Source organism: Pinus tabuliformis, chromosome 3_2 (genome assembly GCF_031772625.1).
Source record: "Pinus tabuliformis cultivar Carrire ecotype Pingquan chromosome 3_2, CPIR1, whole genome shotgun sequence".
NCBI classification, from domain to species: Eukaryota; Viridiplantae; Streptophyta; class Pinopsida; order Pinales; family Pinaceae; genus Pinus; species Pinus tabuliformis.
In genome coordinates, this window is record NC_142302.1 from 1,270,278,210 (window position 1) to 1,270,302,539 (window position 24,330).

The window sequence follows — 24,330 nt, forward strand, 5'->3', positions numbered from 1 at the left end:
GCTACTCCCATTTAGAGTATATCCAGCTATTATAGCATTCCACAAAACCACATCTTGTTCAACCATTTCGTCAAACACTCGGCGTGAAAAATTTACATTGCCGCATTTGGAATACATGTCAACAAGGGCATTCCCTACAATTACATTAGACTGGAACCCAGTTTGAATTATATGAGCATGGATTTGCATACCCCATTCTAGAGCTGTAAGGTGAGCACATGCAGATAGTGCATTCGCATATGTAAACTTACTAGGTTTCACGCTAGCCTGTTGCATTTGCATGAATAGATTCAAAGCCTCCTCGCAGTGGCGCAGCCGAGCATATCTTGCAATCATGGTATCCCATGTGTTATGAAGATGGCAATCCTCATGTTTGTGCAACATCATACCTGTCCGTCTCAACCACCGTATCTATCCCCTCGCTCTGCAGTCAAATTCATTGCTTACCTGAATTCTATACCCCTTGTTCTGAAACTCAGTCAATCACCTTCCTGGATTCCCATTTGAAGTAATGAAACTTATCATTTAGCGTAATTGTATACATTTAGTTCAACATCTGCATATCGTGCTCTGACCACCAACGTGTGAGCATGTACTCACAGCTACATGAACTTTGAGGCTTCGAGATTCTATATCTTCTTTTGAAACTTGCAATCTGAGCTTATGACGACACCTAATGACCTAATGATAAGGATAAGCGGTCGAATTGACAGGCAAAGGGTATAAGCTGATCCCTGATAATGGATTTCGATGGTTATGACAACTGTGTAAGATTGGTTATGGATTAGGACAAATCCCCAATTTCATAGCGTAGCGAGTACAAAATATGAATTATGCGCTACGAAATCACTTAAAACATGTTGCGCTACGAAACTGATAAAAAGGGATTTATGTGCTGCGAAACCACTTTAAAATGATTACAGGCGCTACGAAATCACCTAGAGAGCTTTGTGACACATGGTGACTTTTGAAAAAAACTGACACATGGCTATGAGACGGGGATGAATGAGAATGAACGGTGATGAATAAGAATGCATACTTGACTCAAGACCTCCTAAGACTCAGACTCTAAGGAAAAACGAAATCAAACTTAGATTGACACTGACCTTTGTCCTCAAGCTAGTCTGAGAAATTTTGGCATTAGAATTTTCAGTGATAATAGGAGGATCAGCGTAGCCCTGAATGGGAGACAGTGCACTTCAGAGCACTGTCTTCAAGCCAAGTGTGCTCTTCAACACTCTGTGTCCTGACCAAGCCTGCGCTGGTGCCAGAGAGGCCATTCTAGGGGCTTTCAAGCATAATTTTTAGCAAAAACCACTTCAAAAAGACTGAAACAAGATCAATGGAAGCAAGTAAAGTCTACTAGTGTGTACTAGGAAGAACGTAAACTACCCAGAATGATGATCGTTCCCTAGTGGAATCACCAATTTGTTATGAGGAATTTTGCATCTACGAATAAATACAATTTCCTTAGGTGGGTACCTACACCTAGAACAACATATTTAAAGTGTTTATCCTTTTTTTATAGAAGATAGATAAGACAAGGGACCTAATTTTTACCTTTCACTTTCCCTTTGTCTCCTTTGTATGGCCCTCATCGCTCCTTCTCGAACTTAATCCCCTCGACAAGTACCTGCAATCATAAACAGAGGACAAAAACCAATTAAAGCAAGAGATCTATCTAATATAAGCAAATGGAATCAAAATCATTTACACATATAATCATCATACATAAAGGCACGAATATGGGAAAAGGTGTAAACAACTTTATTAAGTAGAAGGAAGAGTTACAACCATGAAGTCCAATCCAATGTCACTCCTCTAGCTTGAGTTCCATCCAACATCACATCAAAATCACAACACTCCGACAGCATAACAATACTTGCTATAATTTGAAACCTCAAACCAATAGTATCTCCTTATAAATTCTCAAATTCCAGCCCCTTGATCACTTAGATGAGTGCTCAATTTATAGGAAAATTGAGGTGGTTTGGTCATAAATGGGGTTATTGAATGGCCTTCCAAACTTAGAGTTAATTTCCAAGGAGGAAGGGATGAGAGGATAGGAGGTTACTTAACTCATTCCCTATCCAATTTTGAGCTCATAGGAGATGATAAGTGTGGGAATCTTCTAGAACGATCCAAAAGATAGGAATATTCCCAAAACCCTATGAAGAATTCGCTCAATCTCACCGAGTGCAGGTCAAAGTGGGCCTAAGTGCACTGAAATGCACGCTTACATGGGCCTGCCTACACTGAAGTGCATTTACCCCTGACCAAGGTTGCGCTGGTCCCTCAAGGAGGCATTTATGGAGGGCTTCAGGCTAGGAAAGCTTCAGGGAAGGAGGCATTCAAAGTGATGACTTGTATAGGGCATGTATAAACTAGCTTAGGGTTTGATGAGCCCTAATAGTACTGATCTGAATGTTGCGAGTGATGTGCCCAAATGGATTTGTAACACCTTCCCTTTCAAATTCATCTAACAACAACTCCACATTAGTCAAACCATCACAATGCGGAAGCTTCCTTGCCTCAATTGAGATACACTGCATCGATTTGTTCATCATATTGTAACAGAGTGTAGATACTTCATGCAACCGATTTTTCTAGTGTTCAAGCTCTTCATATGAATCTGAGGTGCATGAGCTATCCCTGTCCCACGCATTTCGTCCATTAGCTATAGAATTGGTCCAATCCTCTTCTTGCACTATTATGTTGTGTATTTGATCCATATCATCATCACTCTCTACAAAGTCGCGGATAGGTTCAGTGTAATGCGCTCCTTCTGCAGGGTCTAGTGGCACTACAACCCTGAGTGATTTCCTTTCAAATGTCATCTTCCACTTCTTTAAGTTGATTACCACATCCATATCAAAAGACCAATCAATTCCTAGTAGCATGGGGTACAGGTTACTATCATCCACTATTTCAATGACCTCAAAGTCAGCCCACATGCTTGCGCCCTCAATGTCTATTGTTACACCACATAAGCGCCCCATTGGAATAATCTTCTGTTGATTTTCCATGCATAGCTGAATAGGAGACCACTGCAGTGTCAGTCTCCCCATTCTTTCCCATGTCCTCTTAGGTATGACATTTGCATTAGACCGAGATCTAAGATTAACTTGGTCTTCACCTATATGTGCAGTCAACCTCATCTCGTGCCTCGTGCACTTCTTATGCTTGCCAATTTTCCTCACAATGCATTGCTCAACAGGAGTCTTCTCTTTATTTGCGCATTTGTCAATTAAATACTGCAACCCTTCTATCGCTTTCTGATTGCACAGTAACTTCATACAAGTCTTCAGAAAAGTAGCTAGTACTGAAGGGTCTACTTCTTGTGTTGCTCTAGTGTTACACTAACAAATGTCACCATGACTATTTACAATTAGTATGGCTCAATCAACAGTCATGCTACCCTCTTAGGCAAGTCTTATGCCTCTACTCTCCATGTCAAACTCCAAAAAGAGAGAAAGTCTTGTATACATGTATTTATCTCTGGGGATGCAGGTTCTCTCAACCTTACCTGCGGGGACACTCTCTATGTTCACAAAAACTGCGTCTTTGGACGCTCTGTATGTAAAGGGACAGGTGCGTCCCCCTGTAAAGGTTAGAATGCGCAAGTTTCATCTTTAAAAAGTTACTTGTGGTCATTTCTAGAGCATTCTAGAAGGTTGTTCGACGTGTATTGGGCGCCTCCAGATGGTTCATGCACTCCTATCAAAGAGGAACTTATCCCATCAATAAGGGAGCTATCCCACCCAAAGAGGGGATTATCCCATTGATGGTGGACCTGATTAACCTCCTCTTGAGCACTATAAATACAGGCATTGGGCCAGAAGGAGGGGAGGTTAAAGCTATACATTTTCTAAGGGTAAATGCTTCAGGAATTAGGACTCCCATTTAGAAGCTTGTGAGGAGATATTTCCATCTTTGCTTGTTCTATTTGGAAGTGGGTGTGCTTTGTCAAAGTAAAGGAGAACTCTTGACGGACCCTGGGAAGGACTTGCACAACACCAAGGCTCAGGTTGTATTTGTTCTTTTGTTACCTATTAATGCAAATGAGTCCATTCTTCTCAATAACTTGTTGTTTATGAGTTATTTCATGTACTCCTTGGTCTACATGTTGAATATGCTTTGTTTTATGTTATAATCAGGTGCTATTTAATTGTTTGACTGTTGGTGATTGCAGGTTTTGGAGAAAAGGAGGAGCTCATCCAGATCAACAAAGCTTGGACTTCTACAACAGCGTTTGGACAAAGGTAAGAACAAAACACTTGATATCTCATATTATAATGCATGTTTAGAGAAGGATAGATCTTGTTTGTCTTGTTTGTCACTAGAGAGTCTTAGGCTCCTAGGGAGGTTGGTTGTGTCCACACAATCGACTCTTTCCGCCTGACATCTAGTTTCTAGCATTTTCTCCTGACTTCCTAAGGTGGAGGCCTCAGTGAAGTTCTTCTTTAATTCTATGAAGGTCTCTTTAGCACGAATCAAATCAAATTTTACTTCCTTCTTAGCAGCATTATGCAACCACCCATCATCATCAGGCTACTTACCTTTATCTGCACCAGTCGCCATAGCACTTCTTGTCACTATATTTACACTGTGATCTTCTTCGCAGGGCTCAACCCTCATCATTTGATTGTTTTACATAGGCTGCTAGGGTTGCGCCTTCTTTTCTTACATCTTCGCCATAAGGACTGGCCATTCCTCTATCACATGGTCAAACTGTCAACAATATTGACACAATGGATGCATGGGATTTGTAAAATCTCGTGAGAAGTGCCCTTCTTCACCATAATTATAGCAGATTACCATCCCACGCTCTCGTCCCGGTCCACTGCCTCTTCAACATCCTTGGCCTTGGAATCCTCTGTGCACTAATTTTGAGGCCGATTTTATACCTGCATTTGGTAGGTAGGGGTTCTATCCATCATCAGCTCATAATTTCTACAATGGCGCTCATCATGTCCCACGGATTTGTAGAAATTGCAAAACAATTGCTGAGGGGTCTATAAAAACTTCTACAATAGATGGCAATTGTCAGTGGCATGATGTCTTGTAACCTGACAGATAGCGCACCATAGCACAACTCCCGCACTTGTCCCAATGTTATTCTCTGGTTTCAGGGGAACAGGTCATCCCCACATAATATAGTTCTTATACACCAAGAAATGGTCCTTATCATGTCCATGTCTCTTACACTTCAAGCACCAGACCTCAACGTGCACCTTTGTGTAGGCTTTTGAGTTGTGAGTGAATCTGTTGCACTCCTAGGTTTGTATCCTATATGGGCGAAGTATCTAACTGCATCCCTATTGGGATGGGGTCCCCTAGGGTCAATTTTGGGGCAAAAGCCCAAGTTTTGGTATACAAAATGTAAAGTCTCTGCAAATTGTGGTCATGTACCGCGTATATAGTTAAAGTGTCATAAAGGGTTTTACCCTTCTTTTATGTAAGTTGAGCCAGCTTTTGAAGATATACCCATGGTCCGCGAACCATGGGATTGTATAAATAGGTGTATCTTAGGATGTCTAAGGGAAGGAATGAAGTTTGGTCTATGGGAGAAGTCTAAAGAGATAACAAAGAAGAGTAGGAAGAAAGGATCTGCAGCTGTGTGCACAGAGGTCTATATTAGAGTCAGCAGCGGAGTGTGCGGACCCCTGTAACTAAATTCTCAAGTAAGTCTTGAGTCTGTAAGAAAAACTGAGTATTAATAAACAAGATTGTTGTAGAAATACTTGTGTTTATCTCTTTACTTCTATTTATATGAATGCGCCTTATGTTATAATGGTTTTATGAAACAATTATGTATTGATGCGTGACTTTACATGACTTATACTATTATATGAATGCAATTACTACTAACTATTTACCAGGAAAAATTTTAAGAACCCCCCCTAAATTTATAAATATAATAAATGGGTGAATCTCCATGGTATATAGGAAAAATGGAAGGCGATTTTATCAATAATATAGTATGTATATATAATTTTTTGGCATGGCGAATATTTTACTCAATTATAAAATCTTGTAAGATCTTGGCGAGTCTTTCACTAAATAATAAAACTTTGTAAAGTCCTAGTGAATCTTAGCATAGGCTACATGCTGGTTTAATTCCCCCATTTAAATAGGCTACATTCCAGGTGAATACCATGGGTCAATACCATGTGCCATTTTGGTGAATACCATGGGTCAATACCATGTGCCATTTTTATTTTTATTAATTCTAATATTAGGGTTAATAATGGTTTTTTTCATGGTATTAATAACAATCTAGTCCATGGTATTTGTCCCATAGTATTTTGGCCATAGGTTTCACCTAAATAGAACCCATTTTTTGAGTGTTCGTAAATATAAGGTGGAGTAAATATAAAAAAATGTTTTATTTGTTTACCATACCTCTCGTTTATTTATATTTTTATTAATTTACCATACCTCTTTTACAAATATGGTATTTGGCCCATAGGATTCACTTAAATAAAACCTCTTTCTTGAGCCTTCATAAATAGAACGAGGGTTATGGACTAAATATAAAAAGAGGTTTTATTTATTTACGATACGTCTAGTTTATTTATATTTTTATTTATTTACCATACCTTTTGAGTAAGTATAAAAAGACGTTTTATTTATTTACCATACCTCCACTTTACTTATATTTTTATTTGTTTACACCCTTGCATGTATATAAGGTGACTTATGGAGTAAATATAAAAAATGTTTTATTTATTTACCATACCTCTCATTTATTTATATTTTTATTAATTTACCATACCTCTTTTATAAATATGGTGTTTGACCCATAGGATTCACTTAAATAAAACCTATTCTTGAAAATGGGCGAATGGATTCACTTAAATAAAACCTATTCTTGAAAATGGGCGAATGGAAGGTTGTAAGTCCTAATTTCAAGGGCTAAATTTACCGTTTTTACCCTCTCCCTTAAAATAAGGTGGGCTATTTGAGGTGATTTGTAAAAATGTACTATGATACAAAATATTCGCCCACTAAAAATTTAAAACCCCTTAATTTCGCCAAAGGGCGAACATTCGCCCCTAAAATTATCCTTGCTATTTACGCGAAGATTATCTTGTTGTATGTTGAAGTCATCGAACACTTAAAATTATCTGAGTCATTACTAGGTTATAAGTAATATTTGATGCATGTAAGTAGTGGATTTTCCTATTCAGGGTCTGTGAAAGATAGTCATAGACCTTCGTGGAGGTCTAGAGGCTGATTAAAGGAAGTTACATCGATAAGCCTTAAAGGCTTATCAATCTGCGCGAAGACAGATTTAGGGCATAAAATGACATCATGCTCATCTATAGGTGTGGAAACTTGGTTCCAGCATCCCCCCATACTACTTCAGGTATGACTTCAGTCCATGCTCCACGGATTGATGCCGAAAGGGCTAGTAGTGTAGGTATTTGTTTTGTGCAACTATCTCTGAACCTAGGTTAGGACCCACTTAGCCAACAATCCCTATTTCCAAATCTTATGCTTGCGTTGCTATCTTTTGTTGTGACAAAGGCACTCTTAAGTGCGATAAGAGTGACGATATATACTAGTTGCGATGTTGGAAATCTGTGATTATCATATTGGCCTGCCGGATCAGGCATTTCAACCTTTGATCGAAATCCCAAGGTGTCACATCTACCTTCTATCGAATTTCCTTAAAGTCAATGAATGATTGCGCCTCTGACTTAGGCTTACTCAACTCCTTATTCAGAGCTTGCTAGGTCTCTACCAATGTCGCTTTGGGGTAATCAGTGCAATACTTGATGTATCATGTTAATGCACGATCCTATAAGGTTGTAACCAGCTATGATTTCTTGATGTTATCATTCGTAATCTATTGTGGTATCAATACAGCTCCTACGTCCAACCAAAACTGTTCGGGATCTTTGCTCATTATCCCTTTAAAAATTGGCATCTTCATTGCATTTTCCATGATGAATGGTGGAAGTGGGGGTGGAGGAGGTGAAGGTGTAGGTGTATGAGACAGAGGTGGAGGTGGAGGTGGAGTGGATGGATGAGGTATCCTCAGGATACCCTATGTAATTAATTGAACTGCACTTCGCAGCGTAATCAACACCATCCCTTTGTTGTCGCTTGAAGGGGGTTCAATGAGTGGACTATATTCTGGGCTTGATCCTCCATTTCTTCTAAAGAATCTCCCACTTTACGTAGCCCCAAACATCAAGGTAACTGCATAACCCTCTTTTCACATAACAACATTTTAATCCCAGTTTTTAATGATTTCAAATACTTACCTTGTAATCCTTTAAAGAACCTTCGTTTTTCTTCACTATAGCTGATATTTCTGTCAATCATGAAATACGTCACAAAACTTCCCAATGTGCGATCAATCCAATGATCCAAACCTCATGTGATATTTATTTCGGTGCCTCCAAACATTGCACTAGTTTATGGGTCCACACTATAGGACTGTCAAGCCTCCACATCCCTTGACTATCAGACAATTTAGATAATCACTTGTGTAGTTCATTAGGAAAGAAAGAGAAGAACACATTGGTCTCGTTTGTGTACAAAAATCGTTGTAACCACTGTTCCTTGGATGATTTAGGGCTCCTGTTCTCTTGAGCCGTGAATGCGTGCAAGTTTTGATCAATCCACTTGTCAATCTCTTTCTTTGTAGGAAACCATTTATCACACCTCTTAGATAGATCCTAGTCCCGACAACAGAACCATTTGTTGGCTTAAGGGGCCCTCACTCAGGTTCAGAGTTGTTCACACCAACCAACAACCTGCATAGCGCAGGCTATAGTCTAACCCGAAACAGTATTGGGATTCTAGAACCAAGTTTCTTCATCCAGAGATAATGTGATAAGTGATCTTAAGCCCTCGTAGCTCATATATCCCTTCGTGTAGATCTGTATCCCTCTATAGCCCGCTACTACAACTCTAAGAAAATGGCTTCTAGACCTTCATGAAGGTCTGCAATTAGACTTTATAAACCTAAGGGAAGCAATATATCCACTTTTGCGCACTAAATAGTAACCCTAGATCTACCTTCACGTAGATCTATCCAATTTATCATAAACCATAACAGATTCAACATTTAACTTCGTGAAAACAGGTAGTTACTTAGTTCATGCATAAATATTAAAGATTCAGTAGGTTCGCGCAAAAATTACACATTATTCCACAGAAAACATATCATTGAGCGATAAAGCATAACATGAATAGAAATAAGAATAATACTCAAAGGCAAGGTATTTCTTCCAAAATCAATCTTTATTAAGTTCAGTGTTCAATTTACAGACTTTTCCACCCTACGCACTCAGCTGCAGGGGTCCGCACACTCAGTTGTGGACTTACCAAGGTCCCCTGCACACTCAGCTGCATGAGCCTTCCCCTTTCACCTAAGTACAGGAACAGAGCTTCCGTGCCTTAGAACTTTCCCAAAACAATCTTTTATCTTCACTTCGTTACCCCTTAGACTTGCTATGACTCAACTATATATAGCATTCCTGCATACAATACCATGGCCCGTGACGTATGGGTGAGTCTCAAAATTGACCTATCACTTACCCAGCCAAGGGGCTAAAGTCCCATTGACTCTTATCTAGATGCGTTATTTGCTTCCACATTTCATGGAGACTTTACATTCTTTACAAAATTTTTACAAAAAATGGTTATAACTAACCCTGGGGACTATATCCCAACACCCCCATATATCCACTGAAAAATGTGATAGCTGCATTGGACTTAAAATAAAGCCAAAACTAATAATATTGAACTTAGCCTAATGTTGGTTTAGTGGTCCCTTTCCAATATTATATTATGTAACACAATCAGAAACAATCCTCGAGTTTCAAAATTATTGGTTTATTCATAAACATATATAATTTATATATTATAAATGATAATGAAGTGGACACTGAACACCATGTATATATATTCATAATAATAATATATATAGTATAATTACAAAGTATTTATAGATTGTAAAATTAATATAGAAAAGGATATGAATATATCATGCATAAATATGATTATATACATGGATATCTCCTCACTTCCACAACTCAGATGGAAACGTGTATTTGATCCTATAGTAAGATTGGTTATTACTTACATTGTTTGTTTTTCTTTGGTCTTTGCTAATGGGTGGAGGGTTCACCCAGGACAAAATATTAATCCTATACAGAGTTCCGTCCAAAAAGTTTATTAAAAAAGTTAATTTATCTGAAAAATTTCTAAAAAAATAATTTTTATGATTTGTTAGATGAAAGTAATTTAATAAATAGCTTGTTAACTAGTTATAAATTTATTATAATAAAATATATATTTGTCGTAATTTTAAAAATCATTTAATATAAATTAAAAATAGTTGAATTGAGGCTTCTGTAATCCATAATAGTTGAAAGAATAACTTCGGCGTAAATCACATGGAGACAGACATTTGTCGACGCGTTTCGAATATTTTTAAAAAAATTCAAATATTTCAAGAAATTAATAAATTTATAAAATAAATACAATTAAAATATTTTAATTTAAAAAATTAAAACTAAAATTAATTTAAAAATCACAATAACTTATTGTAATAATAATTTCAAATTTTAGCTTTATTAGGTATTGGAGTTCAACCATAACACTATGGGTTGAGTTGTGAATTATTTATTGAAAAAATGTAGTCGTGTTTGTTCGAGAAAATGATTCAATGAGTTTTGTTAAGTTAAATCCTCATAATGATTGTTAATGGTTAATTTTCGTAGAATAACATAGTGAATATGAAATGACGATCATAAGTTGGTAGTCAAATTTCATTGGAATTGGGAAAATATTTATTTTCATGTAGCGTACTAATGGTATTTAAGCATTAAAAATTATTTGGTGTCTAAGATTCTTGCTTTTGAGAATGATTAGATATGAAAACACCATGAAATATGAATGAAGTTGCACTGATTTAACAAGGTCCATGTTTTTCTTCCTGAAATAAGGTTTCTAGTGATGTATGAGCATCAAGTATCATGTGGGGCAAGTCTTGTATCTTTTTGATAGGAATTCATTATTAAAATTTAGTGGAAAATGTCCAAAAATGTTACTGTAGTGAACTATGGGATCAAAGGATCAATTCCTGGTGAGCATTAGATATTTTCTATATTTGGCTAAATAACTAAATTTGTAAAATTAGCATAAATATAACCTTGAGGCCACGATAAATTTAGATATAAAATGCTCCTATATTAGGTTACTAGAAAATCTTGGAGACAATGGAGAAATTCAATCACTAATGGGATATTTTTTTATGGGATGTGTTGTTGGAGGTGCTAATTTATAGACGTATAACTTTTCTAGTGAAATACATTATACCTCATTTAGAGCACTACCCACAAGCATTACTCATCAACAACATAATAATAAAGACAAATTTGTTTATTTATTAGAAGAGTGCACCTAGGGAAATAGCTGCATAAAAAACATAATTAGGAACAATGCAACAACATAGATACAATGCCATCAAACCCAAGTGAGTGTGAGTCCAATGAAACCACAAGGTTGACTCAACAATAACGCACTAACACCCACCACCCTCTACATTTATCATTGAGTTGAGAGAGTGATCACCATTCATCCACCACTGTGAGAAGATGGAAGGCAACCAAAACATATTTTTTTTATAGAATTTCTCATGCACATGCTACCCCATCACCCTTGAAAAAAGTAGTCTCAAGAAGCTACATAAAACCACCTCCTTCAATATTAATAAACCCTAACCATTATATAACTTACAATCCAACATAGGGCACGCTCAATGTAATTAACAACTCTTAGCAATCCATGACTATGAATGATGAAGAGTAATGAAATAATAAGCCAAATCACAATGACCAACATAACCACCAAAATCATGAGTAGGAACAACGTGAGAACACATAAAAGCCATCAAAATTGACAATTCATTGTTGTGCTTTGTGTTTACCATTGATCCACCAAATTCACCAACAACCACTACCCCCTAGATATCAATAGGCCAATGGTGCATCTACAGTTGAGTAAAAAAATTGAGAGGCCATAAATAGTAATCACCATAACTAGGAGCAACTGAATGCCAAAAATAATAAATAATAACTAGGAACAGAACAAGAACTTAGAGCATGGGAGTTTCATTCAACGAACCTATGGCATATCACGTGAGTTCATGGCATACTAAACAATACCATTAATGTGACTACGTATTGGAAAATACCTCTAAAAATCACTTTATTTAACCCCCTACCAATGCGAGCCCAATACACCTTCCCAATTTAAAAAACCCATACTTTCTCTGGATATTTTAGGTATCCATTTTTTCATTAACATTTTTTATATCCCTTTATATTTTTTCATTAACTTTGAGCTCCATTTTTTATACAAAACATGTAAAAACCCTTTACCCCATTTTTGTAGCGGCTACAACCACCCTCCAAAATTTTGCCTTCCCTTTGTTTTGGAGCCTCCCTACCACCCTTTCACAGTACCATGTCTTGCCTTGTCAAGTACACAAGCTTCAGTGATTTTCTTGTAGAATGACAGCTTGTATATCTAAACTTGTTACATCCCCCCACAGGCTATTTCACTGGACTTGGTCCAGCTATAGGCTGAGTAGCTCCCTCAAGAAATTGCACAATTCTGGACGGGAACCAACCTTACCTCCAGAAATTGTGCAATTCTATCTAGCAGCCTGCTGGGTTCTAGAATTGCACAAATCTACCTGTCACTGTTCACTGGGAAAATTGTGCAATTCCTCCTAGCAGGATTGTTTAGCCAAGAAATTGCATAATTCTGGGCAGCAATCAGTTGCTCTATTGTGAAATCCTTTTGGGAAGCTAACCCAGCTTCCTCCCAAAAATGCACATTTTTCCTCCTAGCTGAGCAGAGTGTTGCATGTGCAGTTGAGTTGACTGGTTCCCTCCAGGACCAAGAAAAACTGATTTGCATGCATGGACTACTTCTCCCAAGGCTGTATGCAAGGCATCCCTTGATTCAGGGATCTACTTTTAGCAGCTGGAGGTTGCATGAAAGGATCATTTCATAAACCTCTCACCAAGTGTCATTCTTCCTAGATTTGTGGCATGTGTGTCACATTTTCAATTTTATCGAAACTCATGAACTGGATGCTACAAACCTCATTCTTCACATTGACCTTGTAGCTTTGACATCCCACATTGCATCTAGGAGTCGTCTTCACATTCAAATTAGTTGTTTTGGGGTAATCCTACCTTCCATGTCTTGTGGTGCATTTTTGTCGCTTTTTGTGTTTTGCTTTGTGTGATTGTTGTTTGCTTGATTTCAGTGAGCACTTGCTGTCGTTTTGATGCATATTAGCTTATAGAAGCACCATTTTAGTTTTTGTTCGCATCTCATTGTTGTTGCATGCATGATATTGTTTTGCACGAATGGTCTCCGTTGCGACGGCTCGCTTCACACACATGCATGCTTTCCCGTTTACTGAATCTTGTGCTTGTTGTTTGCATGAATGATCATTCACTCTTGTTTGCACTCATTTCATCATGCATTCACACTTCTCATGTTTTCAGTCGCTCGTCAGCCGGATTGGGCTGCCTTGTCCTGGGCCATGCCTTACCTTGCTAGCACTGCACATTTCCAGAAGTGAACGCCCAGAAGTGAACGCTCTGCCTTCCTTCTAGAAATTGCACAAGTCTAGCCAGAAATTGACCTCCAAGAATGCATTGCGCAATTCTTGGAGGCAGTGTCCTGTTGGCCCCAAAAACTGTGCAATGCATTTTGCTGGTTACATGTCACTTCTGATTGAAATTGCGCATTGTACAGTTTCACTCCTCAGCATGCTAGGATGGACTGTACATTATGCAATTCCAATAGTCAATTAGCCTACTAATAGCCCAAACTGTGCCTTGCGCAGTTTTGGTAGTTAGTCTTCCGACCTCGCAGTGGAAATTGCGTAACCTTCATGATCAGTCACACAAGTATGTTGCTAGTCAGTTCTCAAGTTCATTTCAATTTTCAACTAACATATTGCTTGCCATGAGTGTTGCCATGTCTCTAGGTATCGTAGGTGTTCATCTGCTTCTCAACAGAATAGGTATAATGGTTTCCAGGAGAGAAAATTCAAAGACATCATTCAAAGCACACTTTGGGATGCAATCGATCAAGTGTCTATGAACTTGCCTACCCACAAAGACATCAAGTTCTTCATAGACAAGGACATGAAGATATGACAAAAGGAGCATCATAGCAAGCAACACCATCAAAAATAGCTGAAGGAAACATACCAAATGTAATAAATGCAAGAGGAAGGTTGTTGACAACACAAAGGCAGAACAAAGTTGTGAGCTCAAGAAGATCCCCTTGTGATGAAAGCAACTTTGGGGACTCAGGCTATGAGGTGGTGGCGTGACATGAAGATTGTGTGAAGGCAGAGAATGGAACAGAGAAGGAGTTGCATGTACTGAAGCAGCAACTCAAGGAAGAACAAGAGTTGCATAGATGAGAGAATGAGTTGCAGTAGGAATAAGTACAATAGGGAGCGCAACATGCACTCATGGATGTAATTGTACCCGTACAAGTTATAGATCCATCCTAGCAACTGGCATGGAGTAGACAAGGTGAGAAGTGTTGTTGATAACATACAAGGGAATGCATCATCATGCATGGAATTGTGTGTATGCATGCAATCCACCCATTCAGCATGCTCACCAAGGCGAAGACAAGAAGCAAGTCTGTTTGGAGCTGAACATGTACTTCGACAAGTTGATGTGCACAACCACAAACACATGTTTGGAGAGTAGCATAGACACTATGCATCAACATGTTGCTAGTCTGGTCGCACCAGGATGACCATTTGCATGTTATCAGACGAGTTGGATAGAGGAGCCATATCAGTGCACCTGGAAGCAACAAAGGTAAGAGTTCGCTTCACCAAGATTTCACGATTGAGCACATGGACACCATCACGAACAACCAAGCTTGGCATCATCTCACCATGTTCAACCATCACAAGCATGTCAAAAATTTGGTCTCACCACAATGGTCTGAGTGTCATTGATGTCTTGCATGGCTTTCTCAAGCCATTTTGTCTCACATGGGCACATGTGCATTGTAATGTAATGTCTTGTCAAGTGGAAGTTCAAGTTTCGATAGTTGGATGTAACATTCATAGAGTAGATGAGGAGTCATGAGGGTAGATGAACTGTCACAAAGGGGAATGTCAAGGACCAACCCACCCTTTGCTATAAATAGTCCCTCATAACTCTTTGTATAGGTTTTTGGTTAGCCAAGCTTCGATAGGAATATCTTAGAGAAAGCTTCGATAGTATTGTAACATGCCTTGGCTTCTCCACTATGTAGAGCTAGTATATCTCTTTGGAGGAACGGGCAGTTGTGGCTGTAACGTTCCACTATTGGGACTAGTGGTTGGACATGGATGTATTGTATGACTGGGACTTACACTTCTTAATATAACAAAGCCAACATATTTTTATTCATATGTTGTTATTTTAGTTGGAATATTCTTGTTGTTGTAGCAATGTATGTTATTTAACTTACACATTTGCGTATGAACTATTTTGTATGCAATTGTGTGAATATTGTTGCAAATGTGTGAAAGGTTTAAACATCACTTTGGATTGCTTGTTATCTTTCTTTCCAGTTGGTGATGCATCTTTGCTAGTATGTTCCCTTCCAAGACAAGTACTATTACAGGTTTCCAAGGGGCACAATCACCTCACTCTCTGTATGTTAGAACCTCTCATGCACCTTCCTTGACTTGCCACAGCTATCACACCGTTGCTACCAACAGGGACATCTTACTTGCCTCTATGTGAAACCACGGTCAAGGCATTATCGTATGACCCACTATTAAGACTCCTACACCAAATGGTCTGGGTCTAATTGGGACTTCTTACCGGGGAGATCCCCTGACATGTTGGTGGGTCCAGAACCGTCAACATTTCTAGCGCTAGAAGGAGGGCGAAATGAAAATTTGAGTCCTCATCATCTGTTTTGAGTCTTCACACATCTATCATGGAGTTTGTTATAGTTTTCCCTCTGAAATGTCTATCCAATGGACATATATTTCACATCGAGAGGGAGTTCTAGGATCACTTGTCACAAATCATATATGATGGTGAAGTTGAAGTGGCCTAGCCTGAGCACTTAAATGACTTCCATGCGCTCATGGAGGGCATGGAAGATTTTAATGAAACAATGGTCTATTCATTGCTTGTACACACACTTCGCGATCACCCATCACAATGGTGTGGCACACTACCTCATAACTCTGTGCACACATTCAAGTAGTTCAACGATCTAATCGAATGTGTTTTCCACCATTTTGATCTTGAATTAATTGATAAAAAAATTGTTAAAACAATGGAAGGCCCTGCACGAATCACCTATGGAGTTTTCGGAGCGCTTCTGTCTATTCATGTTTAAAGCACCGAAAAGTCAGATGAAATTTTAGTGTCTCATGGATAGATTTGAATATTGCCTTATCCAATCTAATAATCCCAAGAAGAAGTTCAAGCTCAAACCCCACTCAGCATAGTTCGATGATGGAGCTTCACAATCACAAATGGACACGGTCATTGTCACAAGTGATTGTTCGTCATCCCTTCATCAAACAACTCCACCACCGCAGAGTGATGTGGGAGAGCATGAACACACATCTGTTCAACCGTCACATCCTCCCGACATCGCTCCTTCCAATTTTCACACAAGCTTGGTTGGGAATCCCATGGGTTATCACATGTATTTTGTACCTCAACCTCCATCCTCGTATTCTGATCATCCTCTAGATTGCATTGTCTTGTGTTCTTTCATTCCAGACTCTACACCTGTTTTGAACAAGGATCGATCTATTGACGGAGTTGGTGTTGCACAACCAACATGCGTTGTCATTCACGAAGAGTATGATTGGGAGCTTGAACATCCACCAGCAGCAAAGGACCATCCCTGTCTGTCTGTACCTCCTTCGTTTTTTCTTGACCTCCTTAGTGATCCTTCCATTTCAGATTTTTCATGTGTATCTCCATCCATGGAAGCACCCATTATTGATCATTCACAAGACGCACCGGATGTCAGGCCATCATATGATAATGCAGAAGACCAATCATTCTTTGAACATCCACTTAATTTTTCATCTATATTTTCTGGAAACGTAGAGGATGAACCTTCTTGCTTCTCATATACCCCTCTATACGATGCATCAAACCATGAGGATGTTGACCAACATCTTGAGTTTTATGATCTTGGTTGTCGTGATCTATTTACCTCATCATCTAATCACGATGTTGATTCACTTATTGTTAATCCATCTAAGCCACTGGTCTACAATGATCCATTTGTCAACGAAGTTTAAAACCCGCAGAATGTCGAGGCACTTCAGCCCGAGCTGATGGTTATGTTAGGCCCTCACTGTCCTAAGGTTGGTTTCACTTCTGATCAGGAAATTGTTCAAACATGCAAGGATCCTCATCACTCATCTGTATGCATTGAATATCAATCTAACGCTCAGATTTCACTTCCTCCACTCGAACTACACGATCCCATTGCTCATGCATTGGAGGAATCTTACTCAACAAGCACACTTGCGCAACACAAGTTGTTTACCTTCCTCACGTGTGCTTGCATGTCACATTCAAGAGTGTATGTATGCTTAACATATACACGTAGTGTCACACAGCATCATGGTAAGCCCACAAAGTGCATGCCATGCACTTTCACTCATTTTTGTTTTATGGATGCCTATAAGCTCAGAGTGTGTCTGTTTTCATTTGTTGTATCTTTCACATCTACTAGTTTGCACAATTGTGTTGTTCATGAACCATGCCTTCACCAACATGGGTCAACTAATGCGTCGATGGCTGAATTGGAAGTATCACTTCATGTGAGATGACCCATGAATTGTTCGTTTAGGAGTAGGAGTAGTGTTTGCTTTCAGTTTGTTTGTTTTCATGTTTGTTTTCTTTCTTCCTTTGCATGTTTGTTTGTTTTCTCTCTTGTTTTCTTGCTAGCTTTGCTTTCATTTTTACTTCTACTTTTCTTTGTTGTTTATTTGCTTGTTTTCTGTGTAGGTTAGTTTCGCATGAAACTGTGTGCGACTCTTGAAACAAGATGGGTAAAGTACAAGAGGCCTTGTGAAACTATCACTACTTGGTTATCTGTCATCCTACCTCTGTAGAGCTCATTCCTTACATCAACCTTGCAATTCTGACATCCCACATTGCATCTAGGAGTCATCGTCACATTCAGCTCAATTGTTTTGGGGTAAGCCCACCTTCCATGTCTTGTGTTGCATTTCTGTCACTTTTTGTGTTTTTCTTTGTGTGATTGTTGTCTTCTTGATTTCAGTGAGTGCTTGCTGTCATTTTGATGCATGTTAGCTTGTAGAAGCACCGTTTTAGTTTTCATTCGCATCTCACTGTTGTCGCATGCATGACACTGTTTTGCATAGACAGTCATCATTGCGGTGACTCGATTTACACACATGCATGCTTTCCCATTTTCTAAATCATGTGATTTTTGTTTGCATGCATGATCATTCACTCTTGTTTGCACTCATCTCATCATGCATTCACACTTCTCATGTTTTTAGTCGCCCGTCGGCTGGATTGGGTTGCCTTGGCCCAGACCGTGCCTTGCCCGGCTAGCACTGTGCATTTCCGAAAGTGAAGGCTCTGCCATCCCTCTAGAAATTGCACAAGTCTAGCTAGACACTGACGTCCAGGCATGCATTGTGCAATTCTTGGAGGCAGTGTCCTATTAGACCGAAAAATTGTAAAATGTAGTTTGTTGGTTGCATGTCACTCCTAACTGAAATTGCGCATTGTGTAGTTTTAGTCCTCAGTAGGCTAGGCTGGACTGTGCATGGTGCAGTTCAAGTAGTCAATTAGCCTACTGACAACCTAGACTGTGCCTTGTGCATTTTTGGCAGTCAGTCTCCCGACTTCCTAGTGGAAATTACACAACCTTCATGATAAGTCACACAGGTATGTTGCAAGTTAGTTCTCAAGTTCATTTTAGTTTTCAACTGATAGAATTTTGCCATGAGTTTTGCCATGTCTCTAGGTGTTGAAGGTGTTCATCCGCCTCTCAACAACACAGGTACAATGGTTTCCAGGAGAGCAAAGTAAAAGACACCATTTAGAGCGCACTTGGGGATGCAATTGGTCAAGTGTCCATGAACTTTCCTACCCATGAAGACATCAAGTTGTTAATAGACAAGGACATCAAGGTATGATGAAAAAAACATTACAACAATCAGCACCATCAATAGTAGCTAAATGCAGCATACCATATGGACTGAATGCAAGAGGAATTTTGTTGACAACACAAAGGTGGAACAAAGTTGCAAGCTCAAGCAGATCCAACTGGGATGAAAGAAACTATGGAGACTTAGGCTATGAGGTGATGACGCCACATGAAGATCGTGCAAAGGCATAGAACGAAATAGAGAAGGAGTTGCATGTGCTAAAGTGAAAACTCAAGGAAGAACATGAGTTGTATAGACGAGAGAATGAGTTGCAGCAGGAACAAGTACAACATGGGGCGCAACATGCATTCACAGATGAAATTGCGCCCATAAAAGTTATAGATCCATCCCAACAGTTGGCATCGAGCAAACAAGGTGAGCAGTGTTGTTGCTCACTTGCTAGGGAATGCAACAACATGCATGTCATTGTGTGTATGGATGTGATCCGACCCATTTGGCATGCTCACCAAGTCAAAGACAAGAAGCAAGTCAGTCTAGAGTTGAACATGTACTTCGACAAATTGATGTGCACGGCCACCAGCACATGCTTGGAGAGCAGTGTAGACACTATGCATCAACATGTTTCCAGTCCGGTCGCACCAGGATGACCATGCGCATGCTATCAGATGAGTTGGAGAGAGGAGCCATATCAGTGCACCCGAAAGTAATGAAGGCAAGAGTTCGCTTTAGCAAGATGTCACCATTGAGTGCACGAACACCATCACAGACACCCAAGCTTGGCATCGGCTCACCACCTTCGACCATCACAAGCATGTAAAAGAGTTTGTCTCAACACAATGGTCAGAGTGTCAATGATGCCTTTCATGGCTTTCTCAAGACATTTTGTCTCACATGGGCACATGTACATTGTAATGTAACGTCTTGTCAAGTGGAAGTTCAAGTGTCGATAGTTGGATGTAACAGTCATAGAGTGGATGAAGAGTCATGAGGGTAAATGAACTGTCACAAAGAGGAATGTCAAGGGCCACCCCACCCTTTGCTATAAATAGTTTCTCATAACTCTTTGTATAGGCTTTTGGTCAGCCAAGCTTCAACAAGAGTATCTTAGAGAAATCTTGGACAATATTGTAACGCGCCTTGGCTTCTCCACTACATAGAGCTAGTATATCCCTTTGGAGGAGCAGGTGGTTGTGGCTATAACATTCCACTATTGGGACTAGTGGTTGGGCAGGGATGTATTATATGATTGGAGATTGCACTTCTTAATATAACAGAGCCAACACATTTTCATGCATATGTTGTTATTTTAGTTGGACTATTCTAGTTGTTGTATCAATGTATGTTATTTAACTTACGCATTTGTGTATGAACTATATTGTATGCAATTGTATGAATCTTGTTGTAGACATGTTGTTGGTTTAAACATCACTTTGGATTTCTCGCTATCTTGCTTTCCAGTTGGTGATGCATCTTTTCTCGTGTGTTCCCTTCCAAGCTGAGTACTATCACAGGTTTGCAAGGGGCATACTCACCTCACTCTCTATGTGTTAGGACCTCTCATGCACCTTCCTTGACTTGCCATAACTGTCACATCCTTACTACCAACATGGAAATCTTACTTACTTATGTGTGAAACTACGGTCAAGGATTTACCATACGATCCACTGCTAGGACTCCTACACCAAACGGTCTGTTGGGCTAATTTATGTTCCTAAATTAACACAATTATTTACTATCAATCCGGGTTGTTTTATTCTTGGAGGCAAACCACTATTTGTGAAGATCTAATATAATCAATGCTTGAAAGATAAATGATTAAAAACTAAGAAGAAATATATATTAAAACTCTTGATTCAATCAGCTCAAAAGAGGGAACATTGGAAGAGTTCTTGACTCAAGAAATCTACTTCCACCTCAAGTATTACTTCAATGAATTAGAGATTATAATTAAAGACTCAAGATGCATAAATCATACATGAAAAAGGCTCTTAACTTAAGAGACACTCAAAGCTTTCCATAATAACTCATTCATCTCAAGATATAAATCTAAATGAAAACAAACCATTTGCATGTAAATGAAAGAGACTAATTCTAATTCACCATTTCATAGAGAGAATGCCCAACTTGAACACTTGTTTTCCAACTCAATTAGATGATGAATAAACCATTAACAAATGAAATCAATCACTATTCATAACCATGATACAATCCGAAATAAGACTTTGAAAAACTAAAGCTATCATCAACCAGAATTGCAATGAAATAAAACTAGTCTAACTTGGAAGTGTACTTAGCTTGGAGTGGGGGCCCTCCACCCTTGCTTTGCACACTTATGAAGATGATATCAGAAGCTTTAGATCAGCAAAACATCCATGTATTGATCAGCAAAATGAAAGTAACATAAGTCTCCAACTCAAGTCTTCAAACCAAAAATATTACAGCATAATAGTATCATATGTCAAGTGTGTTGAGCCATCAAAGTGTGGCTCTTAAATAATGAGTTCATGAAACCAACTGATCTAAAATCACTCTAACAATCATATCTACTTTAGTCCACCTATTCAAGTCGAATCCAACTCCATCATCCCAAGAAATATGACTAATATCATGGAATCCCAAAACAGCCCTATTTAGATGGGATTTCTGGATGACTAGTCATGATTGACTAGCTCCAAAAAGGCATAAGAAAACTCGTTCTGTTGCAACCAAGCATAGGTGGCTTGGTCCTAGTTCCCAAGCTTCCTATTCATGCATCCCATTCGTGCTGAAGTGGCCTGCATCCATATCCAACGTGAAGTGATTACGGGAATTTCTGAAATTGCCAAAATTGCACTTAAAATCAAACTTTAATAAAAACTTTAGAAATTGATAAATTAAAGCTAAATACCTGATTAGACATCAAATATTCATTAAAATGAGATGGATGAAGTGAAAATGAGGGATAAATGGATAACTAGATAAGTTTATCAAAGCAAAATGAGATCAAAACTGAAGCCCAACATCTCTCCCATGCTTATGATCAAGCATGTCCCCATGCTTGCTTGCTCCTCTTGGACCTTCTGCCCTCTGAAGTAGATGCTGTACCTGTATCTGTTTCCCTGTTCACACAATCAAATTCTGATTCATGTTTGGCCTTTAACATTGCTGCTTTAACCTTCTGCTTTTCATATTTAGCTTTCCACATGTTTTTATCTTTTAACCACTGGAATGCCTGTTTGGAAAGTAAATCATTTCTCTTTTGCAACCTGCTTATTTCTTCTTGTAATTGTTCATTTGTTTTCATTAACTTTGCATTATCCTTTTTCTGTGCCTTATTCTCTGATTTTAATTGCCTCTCAACAATTTTACTTATTCCTAGCTGATCTGTTAAGTCTTGTATCTTGGCCAAATTCAGTTCCTTTTCAAAATCCTAGGTGGTTTTCATCAATGATTCTCCTGCATCATTATCAAATATGGAATCTCTCTCAAGGGGTTCTTGTGCTACATCCTGTTCTTCTGGTTTCCTAGGAGAATATGCTTCTACCTCCTGTTCAAAATCAATAGAATTCCTAGTCCTAGGAACAGACATAACAGATGTATCAATCTCATGCATGGCCATATTTCTAGCTCTGGTTCTAGGATAGAAGGGAGAGTTCATTATGCTTTTCTTCTTGCTCTACTTTGTCTTGTATATCAACAAGTTGTTCAATGAAATGATTTTTATGCATAAATTCCTTCCATTCTAACCCCTTTGATTTCACCTGATATTCTACCAAGATTTTAATTAACCCCTGATGATATACCTATGTTGCCTTTGGCTTGTGCTCCTGTTTCACTGTTTCAACCATTTTGACAAGACTTTTATATAGAAAATATGGCAAGTTTATTCTACCATCTCCTTTTATGTGCTGCAGCAATCTAACATGGTATAGATGAGCAATGCTATACTGTCGGTCACAAGTCAAAAATTTCTGAATAACCATAACTAGTTCTCCCCATGGTTCATTGAACCATTCCCGAGGTATCCCCTTAGCTCTATCAAAGGTTCCTTTCCTGTTCTTTTCAAGGAAGAAAGTCCATGCTTTCTCCTTGAAATGCAAACCCTTATGATATTTTTCTCCTATCATAGGCAACTCTAAGGCTTTGGATAAGAACTCCTGAGTTACGGGAATACTGAGTTCACCTACTTGAGTTTTGTCTTGACTGAAATTATTGATGAACTCCTTAGTTATCTGTTCTGAATGACCATTAAACTTCTGTAGAAATCCTATCATTCCTGACTGATATAATTTTTCTACAGTTTCTTTGCTCCAACTTTCTATTTGGAATCTCGGTTCTACCCGGTTTGTCATGATTTCTGTGAACCAATAAATATAATCTTCTGCTGTTACTAACTTCATTTTGACAAGGATAATGATGATTGTTTTTAAATGAAATTGTAGAAGCAATGAGGCTTACCTGCCCTCTCTGATTCAACTTTAAATCTCTGCTGTCTTTCCTCTGTATAAACCTGTTTCAAACCCCTGTTTCAAGGCACACCACACCTGAATATCCATTATCAATATACTGCCCTCTGTATGTTTTTAGAAAGTAAATACACATATAGAATTAACCATGTTTTCCCAATCATGTGTTACTGTGTATTTAAATAAAAACATAAGAAAAATTTTTGTTCTCGGCTTCCTCAAACATTCTCTGTGTATTTACAATGGAAATTTTTGCTCTCGGCCTCTTAACAGTTCCTCAAAACATTCCTTGTTTATCCATAATGAAAGAAAACATGACTGTATAATGCAAAAATTACTCTCAGCCTCTCAAAAATTCACAAATATTGACTGTGTTTAATGCGCAAATTGCACTGGCCTTTCAAAAAAAATTTAAAAACATGACTGTTTATACCAGCAACTTTTGCTCTCGGCCTAAACCCTCTCATCATTTCACAAAAATATCAAAAGATTGCAGACAACATTTTGAGCCTAGAGGGCTATTCACATGCGCTCGGCCTCATATTCTTACTGCTCAAAACAAATGGCAAACAATTTTTTTTTTTAAAGAAACATAGTCAATGAAACCCTCGGCCTTAAGGCACAAAATAATGCAAAGTCGATTTCAATTAGGATTTGCAGTCCATGCAACAAATTTGCAGA